Below are 14,509 nucleotides of genomic sequence, written 5' to 3' on the forward strand. Positions count from 1 at the left end.
TATGTCATTCTCTAATGAGTAGCCCATCTCAGAATGTCTACAGCACTTACTCTATAATTCAAAGCCTTGTATTTAATCATTCGTTGCTTAGAATAGGTGCCCTGGAAATTAAGACATCTACGCCTTAAATCTAAGTGTCCTTTCAGTTCCTTGTCAGTAGATCACACTTCTTCTACTTGATTTGTATCTCCTATAGCACAGATCCAATTTAAAACAGCCCACAAATCCCCTGAAATTTATGCAAAGTTTTATGCAAAATGTTTTTGAAGAAACAGTCGGTAGTTTTTATCATATTCTCGAGTGACTATATGATACAAATGGTCAGGAACCTCTGTCAAATGATGGGTGCCCATTATTTATACAAAAAAGATTTGTTAACTTATAAACTGTCCTTTGTCACACAGCAAAATACTCAAGTCTGCTAAAAGCTAACAAAAAGTTCTATTCATCTGAAAAAAGAAAAAAAGAAAATCTTTCTGCTTACTGTATAAAGAAATTCAAGCCATGGAAACTATTCAGCTTTTCTTATCTACAGCAGATATATTTTATTATTTCAGTAACACAAGAATAATAATGGAGCATTTCTGGGTTTTCTGAACCATGAAACCATGAAGTCTTCTGTTCTTCAGTGTGCTAATAAAATTAATTTCACTATGAAGCTTTAATTAAACATAAATATGAGTGCTCTCTTAAGAAACTGATAAGAAATAGGGATGGGAAGAACAATTAAAGGCAAAAACTAATCTGAGGTAGAAAGTATTGTTCTATCACCCAATTATATAGTGTATAAAAAAATACAATTAATATGTTCCAAACTTAATTCTTTCTGGCTCATGAAATTATATTCCTATTTGCCAGCACACATAAATCCTGCAGAAGTTCTCATATCAAGTATATCAAAATTAGTATCAAAAAATAAGTGAATTTTACAAATAATGTGCTGTCATCACCTGCTTATTCACAGCATAACTTCAGAGCTTTACATATTCTGCTCTATATTTGCATGGTTACTATTCTGGCCATCTTAGGGAAGAATCGTCAGGTCTCTCAAAAACAAAGTTGCTTTTCTCAACTTTATGGTCACCTTTTGCTTCTTAGATAAATCTTTGCATGCTTACAGAATTTGTTAACTGACAGGGCATTTTAACTCCTCCATCAGAAAACATATTATTTATGCCAAACAAATGAGATTAAATCATCTACTCCTTCTCAGATGCTTTATTGTACCTGTCCACTAAAGTTAGCATAAAATAATCTCTCTCGAAGCAATGTAGCTCAGTTTTCTTTTCCAATAGAAGAAAGGATAACTGAAATTTGCCTTTTATTTTATCCTGCTCTCTAAGGCTTTAATGAAATTCTTCACTACTAAGCTAGGCAGTCTCCTTAAGGCAAGCAATCCATTGCCAACAAAGCATGATGCTTTTTCAATTGACTAATGAAAAGCCATTTTACATTTTCTTTTGATACCTAGTGGAGAAAAAAACTGCTAAGTAAAAATTCAGAAAGAACAAATTTCAACTACAGAAATATGCCGTTATTTTTATTACGTAGAAGAACACAGCCACTACTTTTGGACTCACAAAATTACAGGGTATCAGAGTTATAAATCAAAAAGTGTCAGGAGTCAGGTGGCTTTATCACTTTTCAAAAATACATTCTTACCTGATTAAGTGAGGTGGTATCTGTAAGTACAGCATCAGGAGGTCTATTAGGTATGGCTACAGCTACCTAAGATCAAAAAACACTACACGTTAAATAATAACAAAATAATTGTTATTCTCTTTACCCAAACTGATATTTGATAAACAACCATGTTTCAATATACAGTCATCCCTCAGTTTCCAAGGGTGATTGGTTCCAGGACCCCTTCATGGATACCATGATCTGCAGATGCTCAAATCCCTTATATAAAACGGTGTAGTATTTGTATATAATCTATGCACATCCTCCCATATACTTATAATACCTAATACAATGTAAATGCTGTGTAAATAGTTTGGGAACTTTCTGGAATTTTTTTTTTCTGAATATTTTTGATCCACGGTTGGTGCAATCTGCAGATGCCAAACCTGTGGATACAGAACACACAGATATGGAGGGCTGACTGTAACAAAATCTGCAAGCTGGATAAAAAGTTTATTTTAATATTTTATTTTCAGCACATAATGACATTTAAAATTTCATAACTGCTAGCTTCATCTACATTATGATTTCCCTGAAATGACCTTGTGTAACGTAAGGAATTATATAACCAGATCCATTCTCTAGGCCACAAAGGAGAAAAAGGTAAAGACTCTTTTCCCAATGCAAAAGATGACAATAACTGTAAGAATTAGACCAACAATTCCCATCTATATTGATTTAATCTTTAAATGCACTTTACTAAGGGTGTGGATCTCTTTGCATTTATTTTCTTTTTAATTTTTATTGGAGTATAGTTGATTTACAATGTTGTGTTAATTTCAGGTGTACAGCAAAGTGAATCAGTTATACATATCTATATCTATATCTATATCTATATCTCCACTCTTTTTTAGATTCTTTTCCCATATAGGTCCTTACAGAGTATTGAGTAGAGTTCCCTGTGCTATCCCAATCTCCCAAATTATCACTCCCCCACCATTTCCCCCCTTGTCACTATAAGTTTGTTTTCTACATCCGTGACTCTATTTCTGTTTTGTAAAGAAGTTCATTTGTATGTTTTTTTTTCTGATTCTGCATATAAGTGATATCATATGATATTTGTCTTTATCTGACTTACTTCACTCAGTATGGCAGTCTCTAGGTCCATCCATGTTCCTGCAAATGGCATTATTTCATTCTTCTTTATGGCTGAGTAATAGTCCATTGTATATATGTACCACTTCTTCTTTATCCATTCCTCTTTTTTTTTTTAAGTGCATAAATCTTTTTATTTTTTAATAAATTTATTTATTTTTTTTGGCTGTGTTGGATCTTTGTTGCTGTGTGCGGGCTTTCTCTAGTTGCAGTGAGCGGGGGCTCTCTTCATTGCAGTGCGCAGGGTTCTCATTGTGGTGTCTTTTCTTGTTGCGGAGCACAGGCTCTAGGCACGCAGGCTTCAGTAGTTGTAGCACGTGGACTCGGTCGTTGCGGCTCGTGGGTGCTACAGCACAGACTCAGTAGTTGTGCCGCACGGGCTTAGTTGCTCCACGGCATGTGGGATCTTCCCGGACTGGGACTTGAACCTGTGTCCCCTGAATTGGCAGGCGGATTCTTAACCACTGCACCACCAGGGAAGCCCCCATTCCTCTGCTGATGCACATTTAGGTTGCCTCCATGTCCTGGCTATTGTGAACAGTGCTGCTATGAACATTGGGGTGCGTGCTTTTCTCCAGATGTATGCCCAGTAGTGGGATTGCTGGATCATATGCTAACTCTATTTTTCATTTCTTAAGGAACTTCCATACTGTTCTCCGTAGTGGCTGTATCAATTTACATTCCCACCAACAGTGCAAAAGGGTTCCCTTTTCTCCACACCCTCTCCAGCATTTACTGTTTGTAGATTTTTTGATGATGGCCATTCTAACCAGTGTGAGGTGATAACTCATAGTTTTGATTTGCATTTCTCTAATAATTAGTGATGTTGAGCATGTTTTCATGTGCTTTTTGGCCATCTGTATGTCTTCTTTGGAGAAACGTCTGTCTAGATCTTCCTCTTTGCATTTATATCCTAACTGGAGCAGTTGAGCTTCTTGGATGTGTATATCAATGTTTTTCATCTATGCCATTGTTCCTTCAATTATTTTTTCTGCTTCTTTCTCTCTCCTCTCTTTCTGGTATGCCCATTACGTAAAAGCTGGTGTACTTAATGGTATTTCACATTTCTCTGAGCCTCTTCATTCTTTTTCTTCACCTTTTTTTCTTTCTGTTCTTCAGACAGAGATAGATTGATCGATCTTCAAGCTTTTTGATTTTAATTCTGCCACTTCAAATCTACTGTTGAGACCCTCTGGTAAATTCTTCATTTCAGTTATTGTACTTTCAGTTCCAGAACTACTTCTATTTGGTTCTTTTTTTATATAATATCTACTTATTGATTTCTTTCTCTTTTTTTTTTTTTTTTTTTTTTTTAGCCACACCACGCAGCTTGCAGGATCTTAGTTCCCCGACCAGGGACTGAACCCATGTTCCCTGCAGTGGAAGTGCGGAATGCTAACCACTGGACCACCGGGGAATTCCCCAATTCTTCTCTATTTGATGAGACATTGTCCTCATACTTTACTTCTTTACACACTTTACTTCTTTAAGCATGGTTTCCTTTACTTCTTTGACTATATTTACAATAAATGCTTTGAAGTCTTTTCCTATTAAGTCGTCTCCAAAGCAATCTCTGTTGCCTGTTCTGTTTTGTTTTGTTTTTTCCTATCTATGGGTCATACTCTTTTATTTCTTTCAGATCTTGTAATTTTTTGTTGATAACTGGATACTTTAGATAATATATTGCAGCAACTCTGGATACTGAGACCCCTTTCCCCTTCCAGGGCTTGTTGTTATTGTTAACTTGTTCATTTGTTTAGTGACTTGGCTAGACGATTTTAGTTAAGTATATTTCCCCCCCAGTGTGCAGACTCTGATGTTGCTCCTCAGAGGGTACAGCCTTGGGCGAGCACAGTCAGCCTGGGATGACAGTGGTTTTAGCAGGGCGCTCTGTGACTGTCTCTCCCTGATCTCTCTGTTAAACTGTCTGTCCAGCTGTTCGGCTTCACAAATTGCCAGATGACTGTTCTATTATTTTCAACAGTGCCCTGGGGCATAAATTGTTCCACAGTGTGATCCAATTAAAGTCAGGCCTTTTTGGAGGTGTAGTCTTTGAGGCCAGTCTTTGAGGCTTGTTATGATCCCATGACGACTCTTCTTAGCTGTCTCTTTCCATGGTTCTCTCTGGCAAACTTCTAGTTGGACTAGTTTAGTTTACTGCTTCCATGGAGCTACCAGCCTCCTCTTGATTATCACTAAAGTAACCTTGATTTTGAAACCATCCTTACTTTTGAGCTTCCAAATACTTGGTACCAAAATGAGTCAGTTTCCATGGGAAGGGCTTCAGAGCTCTCTATTATTACAGCCTGCCTTGCCCCCCAGGCAAAACCTCTGCACCACTGCCACGGACATGAGGGCAAGGATAGTGGCCCACTTCTCTCCAAGTGACATCCTCACTTTACAAGAAGAGTCCTAGGCAGAGGTCGGAGCTCCTGGTCTTCTCAGCTTGCCTCTAGCAGCAGGGGACCCCCACGCTATGAGCAGCCTGGGCAAGAGTTATCAGGGCCCTAGTGTTCTCAGCCTGCCATGGTGGAACACAGTCTCCACCGTACAAGTGGGGATGGGGTGGAGGAAGACAGCCCCGTAACTCTCAGCCACTTTTACCTGGAATTGAGCTTCTGCAACACAAGCTGGGGCTGGGGAGCCGGGGTGGGGGTAATAGGAAAAATGAGTGAGCTGCTCCTCCTAGGAAGACAGTGCAGCCCTATTCTGGGAACTGAGGGCAGAGGTAAAAGCTAGGTTAAATTGATGTAAAATCCAATTTACAAAATATTTTTAGGAAAAAAATATGTTTTTGGATAGAATTTGAGAACTAAAGAGTAACTAGAATTGTTTTATACAAGAGAAATGCTCAAGTCATTTAATGAATGATGATTTGCATTTATACAAGGATCACTTGTAAGTGTTAGGTTTTTCTAAAGAGTTTTGGATGCAGGCAAAGTTTGCATAAGAAAGTAAAGATATTCCCACAGTTACCTCAGCTACATTACACTTACGTCAGCCAGACTTTTCTATATATAACATATGTTATATATTAAAATATACAACTATAAACAGCATTTCAAATCCAAGGAACACATTCTGATTCAAAGAAGTGTGGATTACTGAAATCCTACTCTATGAAATTACATATATGGTAAGTTCAAAATACAGATAAGGATCCTTAACGACACATCTATCTCACTTATGAAGTCATAGCCTACCTTAGCTTTGTCTGACGTCCGTTTTCCACCAAAACCTCCAGCGCCAACAACAAAGATGGAGAACTGATTATAACATATAAGTTCCTCCCCAGAATAAGAGTAGACTGAAAAGCAAATGAAAACAAAAAAGAGGTTATTACCAAAAGACATAACTAGTTACCCAATATGTGATCAACAATCCTTTTAAAAGTTTCAGAAACAAAATCCAATTACTAAAAGGCTTTGCAATTTAAAGACACCCAAGTTTGGGATACAGAGCACTCATTTTAATCATTCACTACCAGTCTCTGGAAGGCAGAGAGAAGAGGATCTTGACAAATCCTTTCTGGACTATGAAACAGCAGTTCATCTCACCTCTTCTTAAAGTGCCCCAACTGCCTTTCATATTTCAAATCTCTCCTTCTCAAACCTTTCAAACAATTCCACTATAAAATGCAGACTAACACACATGAAAAGATGCTCATCATCGCTAATTATTAGAGAAATGCAAATCAAAACTACAACGAGGTACCACCTCACACTGGTCAGAATGACCATCATTAAAAAGTCTACAAATAACAAATGCTGGAGAGGGTGTGGAGAAAAGGGAACCCTCCTACACTGTTGGTAGGAATGTAAATTGGTGCAGCCACTATGGAAAACAGTATGGAGGTTCCTCAAAAAACGAAAAATAGAATTGCCATATGATCCAGCAATCCCACTCCTAGGCATATATCCAGACAAAACTATAATTCAAAAAGATGCATGCACCCCTATGTTCATAGCAACACTATTTACAATAGCCAAGACATGGAAACAACCTAAAAGTCCATCAACAGATGAATGGATAAAGAAGATGTGATACACAAACACACACACACTGGAATATTACTCAGCCATAAAAAAGACTGAAATAATGCCATTTGGAGCAACATGGATGCACCTAGAGATTATCATACCAAGAGAAGTCAGAAAGAGACAGACACATACCATATGATATCACTTATATGTGGAATCTAAAATATGACACAAATGAATGTATCTACGAAACAGAAACAGACTCAGAGATATAGAGAACAGACTTGTGGTTGCCTAGGGGAAGGGAAGGTGGTGGAGGGATGGATTGGGAGTTTGGGATTAGCAGATGGAAACTATTATATATAGGATGGATAAACAACAAGGTCCTACTGTATTGCACAGGGAACTATATTCAATATCCTGTGATAAGCCATAATGGAAAAGAATATGAAAAAGAATGTATATATATATAACTAAATCACTTGGCTGTACAGCAGAATTTAACACAACATTGTAAATCCACTAAAATTCAATAATTCAATAAAAATTAAAAATTAAAATAAAATACAGATAACCACACTCCCAAATTTTCAAACATTCTGCTGAAGTCCTCAATAGAGCCTGGAATGTAAAAGAAGAAATAAGTGAGAATGAAGGTATAAGCTTCAGGAGGGCAGGATCACGGCTTTTTTGCTCACCATCATATTCCCAGCAATTAGAATAGTAACTGGGACAGAAAAGGCACCTAATAAATATGTATTAAATTAATTAGTAAATCAATGAACAAATGATGTGACTGAGCAAGTTAGTGAATAAGTAAGCAAGTAATGAATGAAAGACAGCTGTCCCTCTTTCTACTGACTACTTTCCTGGTGACAGTTTGAGCATCACCTAAATCACCAGCACTATAAAACTAGGAATATGATTTTGAATTGTATAATAAGGAAAAATATAATTATAACAAAAAATAAGGGAAGTCATGGTGATTTGCATTTAAAATAAGACTTTTATCCTTATTACACAGAAAATTGGATATCTAATTTCATCTATATTTTATCTACAACTTCTAATACATTATTACCCATTACCAAGCTATAGCTAAATAAACGGAGTAGATCAAGAAAGAATAGTAAAAATTAAAGCTAAGGTTACTGCAAAACTTTTTTGTGGTAGACGTTTGGTAGAATGGTGAGAAGACTAAAAGAAAACCAGGAGAGTTCCAGCCAAATGTTAGCCAATATTTGGAATGGTAAGAAAATACCAAAACCTTAAAAAAGAAAGAAGAGGGGTAAGGAGGAAGAGGGAAAGAGAGAGAACAGACACATGTTCTATGTGTCTATGATGAAATACATAGTTTACTTTGTAAACTATGAGTTAACAAAAACAATGTGGTAGAAAAATATTTAAGAGCATTAAAAATGTTCTCAATATATTATTAAGTAAAAACAAGGCAAGTTCCAAAACAATATATTCAGTATAACCTCCTATGTATTTAGAACAAAAATGATAAAGCCTATATTCCAAATACCAGACAAAAACTTTCCACTGCTATTTCCAAAATTTTTTATAATGTTTATCTATTTCTATTGTTCTTAAACTTTAAAACAAATAAATTCTAAGCAATGTATCTTTGGCTTATGTTTAGTTACTAGTATTTCAACATTCATTAAACTACTATCATCTTTTTTTCCACTGCAAATAAAATGTGGTTATGGTGTTTAAACCCCATTTTAAGTTCAATAGGTTTGAATGTGCAAGGTTAAGAACCTAACTACCATTTATAAGAATGATTCAGGGGTCAAATACGTTTGAAGTTCCAAAGAGCTAACACAGAAAAGAGTATCTACAACATAGCCTAATTATCAACTGAGGGCAGTCTATGTATTCATTCCTGCCAAAAAACATACTCTAGGAAGCATAATTCTCCTCTATGTTTGCTATACCAGCCACATTTCTCACCTCTGTGCTTTGGTTATGTTGTTACAAATCCCCTGAAATGTCCCACTCTCTGGACCTCTACCCCAATCTACTCCACCCCCTCCTCCCTTATTTTCTAAAAAAGCTTATGAATTTTTAGAACACTAATCTTGCTTTCTCACAATTGGAAGATAAATAGAAACTTATTAATCAACTTCTGTGATAAAGTATTATGTTACATACAAAGCCTATGAATCTAACAATATTATTATAAGAACTAGAAATGAGTTACCATCCATAAGCATTATTAAACCGGATCCTTTATCCAGGACGTCAGCAACAATTGCTTCACATTTTAATTTTCCTAAAAATGGAAAGTAAAATAATAAATAAATAAATAATAAATAAATAAGGAGACTGTTTTAAAGACCATAAGTTATATGAAGACATGAGAGAAATTAACATAACTTCCACTGTAAGTTCGGTAAAACTAAAAAATCATGATTTAGAATAATTTTCAATATAATGTTGAATCATAAACATTAAAAGCAATCAGAATACCTGAGTCACCAAATTTGAAACATCAATAATTCTGATACATTAGGTTGTAAAAAGTAACAATTTTCAATCATTCAATGAACACTTGTTAAGCATACAGCCAACACCATCTACCCCATTCCTTCTCAAATCTCTACTCTATGGGCTTCAGTTAGACAGTGTTTCTTTCTAACTACTCTGTTCTTTTAGGGACTGTTCCATTATTTAACTGGTAATGTCTTGATGGATTAACAATTATTTGGGAGTGAACTCATAATCTTTTTCTCCAACCTGTTTTTCTCTTTTGTTCCCTATACGAATGAATGGTACTATCCACCCAACTGCCAAGCCAGAAACTTCAGCATGACCCCTGCCTCATAAAATAGTGTCTAAGTATGTGGCAAGACTGGAGTATGCAGAGACTGGGAGAAGCTAGATTATATGAAAAGTTTCTGACTTCATCCTGAAGTCTATGAACAGCCATCTGGGGTTTTTAACAGGGAAGTGACAAATACACTTGCATTTTGGAAATAATATTCTGGCTGCAGTGAGATGAGCAGACCTGAAGGGAGCAAGAATGGAGGCAGAGGGCTTCCCTGGTGGCGCAGTGGTTGAGAATCTGCCTGCTAATGCAGGGGACACGGGTTCGAGCCCTGGTCTGGGAAGATCCCACATGCCGCGGAGCAGCTGGGCCCGTGAGCCACAATTACTGAGCCTGCACGTCTGGAGCCTGTACTCTGCAACAAGAGAGGCCGCGATAGTGAGAGGCCCGCACACCGCGATGAAGAGTGGCCCCCGCTCGCCGCAACTAGAGAAAGCCCTTGCACAGAAACGAAGACCCAACACAGCCAAAAATAAATAAATAAATAAACTCCAATCTCTTTAAAAAAAAAAAAAAAAGAATGGAGGCAGAGAGAACACTTAGAAAGTGAGAGATGATGGTGGTCAAAGTGAGGGGGACAGAAATAGGATTCTAAATGTATTGAAGGGAGAGAATCAAAGAACTTGGTACCTGCCTGGGTGTGAAAGATGGTAAAAGAAACGCTAAGGATAACTAGATTGCTGTCACTTTCACCTCCTAAATCTCTCTCTGCTTCTCCCACTTCTCTCCATCTCTCCACCACCACCTTAGCCTAAGCTACCATCATTTCATTTGAACTACCACAACAGACTTCTAACCAGGTACCTACATGTCCACTCTGACCAACTTTAAAACATGCTCTCCTATTACGTCTGAAGTTATTTTTTCCCAAAGTCAACCTGATTACCAACCTGATTATGCCAAATCCTTCTATTTTAAGTTCTAATGGTATCATGTATGTTTCATCTGTAATGTTCATCACATATAGTTGCAAGTGTACATTTATTTGTGTGGCTTTTTGATTACTGGCTGCCCTCCCCACCAACTAGTTTATAGGATCCATGAGGGCAGAGTCCAGATTTGTTTCCATTCTCCATTTATTCACAACCCTAGCAGAAAGCCTAGAAGTTAGGAAGTAATCAAAAAATAATTGTCAAATTGCTGATGATCTCCTCAGGTGATCAACTCCACATCCAATCAAACACCAAGCCCACTCCCTACATATCTCTATAATTTCTCCACTTATATCCATCCCCATGCCCACAATCCTATTCAATCAACCACAGTCTCTAACCTAGATTATTACAACAGTCTCTTAGAAAATCTCCTTCTCTCTATCTCATTCCCTTAAAATCCAAGCATTACAAACATGAGCCAGAGTTGATGCTTTCTAAAATCCATGTTTGATCATATAATTCTCTCCTTTCAGTCCTTCAGTGGTTATCTATTGTCTTTAAAATAAAAGCCAAACTTCTTCACCTGACCACGCACTGCACACTGCCTCAGATTAAAAAAAGGGCTGTGTGAAAACTTAGGCTGTAACACTAAACTGAAGACTCAAACTGAGACAGTGGAGCAGGAGGACACGGAACTCACCTCCCCACCAACAAACACATCAAAAATACATCTACATGTGGAACAATTCTCACCGAAAACTAAGTGCAGACTAACAGAAAGACCTGTACAACCAAGACTATAAGAAAGACCCACCGGTAATTGGGTAGAAAGGGAAGAAAAGCGATCAGGTCAGGACCTGTGTCCCTGAGAGGGGACTCAGAGGAAAAAGGAGATTACACGGGAAGAGACCTTCCCTGGGGAGTGAGCAGTTCAAGTCACACATTGGGCGCCCCAGCCCTGGTGTCCAACAAGGGGAACACGAGTCCCCTTGGCTGGTTGGAGGGCCAGTGGGATTAACAGGAGGGCTGTGGGAAGCCTGGACTCCGGGAGCACGTGAACACTTACGTGCCCCCGAGGCAGGGCAGAGAGGCCAGACTGAAACCACTTGGGTAGCTGACTGGTTTCCTACGACTGCCCTGGTCCCCAGCCTGAGCTGAGAGAACACGCCAGCACCATGTGCCTCATGTCGCAGCTTCACACTCTGGGCTGCCATGATTGAGGAAAATGCTCAGCCATGAGACACTGAGGAGGTTCAAACTCTACGTGGCAACTGAGCAGCGAGGGGGCAGCAATTACTGGTGGCTGCACAGGGGCCCCAGATCTCTGATGGTGGCCATGCCAAACGAAACCCATGCTCCGGGAATATTACTCAGCCATAAAAAGAAACGAAATGGAGTTATTTGTAGTGAGGTGGATGGAGTTAGAGTCTGTCATACAGAGTGAAGTAAGTCAGAAAGAGAAAAACAAATACTGTATGCTAACACATATATATGGAATCTAAGGGGGTAAAAAAAAGGGTCATGAAGAACCTAGTGGCAAGACGAGAATAAAGACACAGACCTACTAGAGAATGGACTTGAGGATATGGGGAGGGGGAAGGGTAAGATGTGACAAAGTGAGAGAGTGGCATGGACATATATACACTACCAAACGTAAAATACATAGCTAGTGGGAAGTAACCGCATAGCACAGGGAGATCAGCTCTGTGTTTTGTGACCACCTAGAGAGGTGGGATAGGGAGGGTGGGAGGGAGGGAGATGCAAGAGGGAAGAGATATGGGAACATATGTATATGTGTAACTGATTCACTTTGTTATAAAGCAGAAACTAACACACCATTGTAAAGCAATTATACTCCAATAAAGATGTTAAAAAAAACAAACAAACAAAACAAAACCATGCTCTGACCGTCACTGATTACCCACACCTGCCCCTCTTGCTCCACCACTGCTCCCCTCTGGAGTAAGGGTGCCAGTGCTGTGGTGGGGGGGAAGCACACACTTAAAGGAAACTTAGCCAGCTCAGACCCGACCCTCAGGGCTTCTGCTCCAGCAACTTGGGACCTGCCCCCGCACCAAATAGTGGGGTAACAGCCACTAAGCAGAGGGGAAGCTCTACCTAACATCTGGCTTGGCCCTACCCCTCCATCTCCAGCCCCACCCCCTACCAAGATGACAGCTGCCAGCACACCTTGAGAAAACACATAAGTTGTGCTCACATCAAATCCAGCTCCCCCATCAATGCCACTGGGCACATGCCGACTGTATAGGGACATGCCCACAAAAGAACACCCCTTCAAGACCACCATAGGTAACTATTTCACCAAATTTCAATAGATAAAGAAATAGATAAGCAAAATGAAAAGACAGAGGAATCTGTTTCCACTGAAAGAGCAAGAGAAAACTCCTGAAAAAAACAACTAATGAAATAGAAATAAACAATTTACCAGATAAAGAATTCAAAGCATTAGTAATAAGAATGCTAACTGAATTATGGAAAAGAATAGCTGAATACAGTGAGAGTTTTAACAAGGAGCTAGAAAATTCTAAAAAGAACCAATCAGAACTGAAGAATACAACAACTGAAAAGAAAAACACACTAAAAGGAATTAACAGCACACTAGGTGATACAGAAGAACACATAAGTGATCTGGAAGATAGAAAATGGAAATCACCCAATCAGAACAGCAAAAAGAAAAAAGATGAGAACATTTTAAAGGATCTTTGGGGTAACATCATGCATACCAACTTTCCATTATAGGGATCCCAGAAGGAGAAGAAAGGGAGAAGGGGGTAAAAATATATTTAATGAAATTATGGCTGAAAATTTCCCAAGTCTGAAGAAGGAAACAGATAGCCAGGTACAAGAAACACAGAGGGTCCCAAACAAGATGAATCCAAACAGACCCGCACCAAGACATATCCTAATAAAAATGGCAAAACTTAAAGAGAGAATTCTAGAGGCAGCAAAAGAAAAACAAAGAGCATATACAAGGGAATGCCCATAAGGCTATCAGCTGATTGTTCTGCAGAAACTTTGCAGGCCAGAAGGGAGTGGCATGGTATATTTAAAGTGCTGAAAGGGAAAAACCTACAACTTAGGATACTCTGCCCAGCAAGATTATCCTTCAGAATTGAAGGGGAGATAAAGAACTTCTTGGATAGGCATCAATACTAAAGCAACCCTAAAAGAAATGTTAAAGGGTCTTCTCTAAGTGGAAAAGAAAAAGCTATAACAAGAATTAAGTATACAGAAAAGAAAAAATCCCATTAGTAAAGGCAAATATATAGGGAAGGCTGAGGCTCAACCACTTAAATAAGCTAGTACAACGACTAAAACAAAAAAAATTGTAAAACCAAGTATAACTACAATAATCAGTAAAGGGATAAACATGAAGATGTAAACTATGACATCAAAAACACAAAGTATGGGGGCTTCCCTGGTGGCGCAGTGGTTGAGAATCTGCCTGCCAATGCAGGGGACACGGGTTCAAGGCCTGGTCTGGGAAGATCCCACATGCCGCGGAGCAGCTGGGCCCATGAGCCACAGTTACTGAGCCTGCGCGTCTGGAGCCTGTGCTCCGCAACAAGAGAGGCCTGCGCACCACGATGAAGAGTGGCCCCCGCTTGCCACAACTAGAGAAAGCCCTTGCACATAAACAAAGACCCAACACAGCCATAAAAATTAATTAATTAAAAAAAAACCAAAAAACACAAAGTATGGGGGAAGCGAGTAAAAAATGTAGAGCTTTTAAAATGTGTTTGAACTTAAGGGACTACCTGGTTTAAAACAAATAAACACAGTCATAAATCAACATCTATGAGCCCCATGGTAACCACAAATCAAAAATCTACAACAGATACCCAAAAACAAAAGAGAAAGGAACACAAGCAAAAGAAAAGCATGAAACCACAAAGGAAAAAACTAAAAGAAGAAGAAAAAAACAGCGAAGAACTACAAAAACAACCAGAAACAAGTAACACTAACACTGAAACAGAACTATTCAGCATTAAGCAATACGAATTTTTTTTAATTAAAAT

General features: G+C 38.5%; 1 pseudogene; it reads right to left on the bottom strand.

Moving 5' to 3' along the window:
- LOC130706396 (peroxisomal multifunctional enzyme type 2-like) overlaps window positions 1-14,509 on the bottom strand; it is a 71,750-nt pseudogene that overhangs the window by 35,242 nt on the left and 21,999 nt on the right.

The sequence above is a fragment of the Balaenoptera acutorostrata genome, chromosome 2 (assembly GCF_949987535.1).
Source record: "Balaenoptera acutorostrata chromosome 2, mBalAcu1.1, whole genome shotgun sequence".
Taxonomy (NCBI): domain Eukaryota; kingdom Metazoa; phylum Chordata; class Mammalia; order Artiodactyla; family Balaenopteridae; genus Balaenoptera; species Balaenoptera acutorostrata.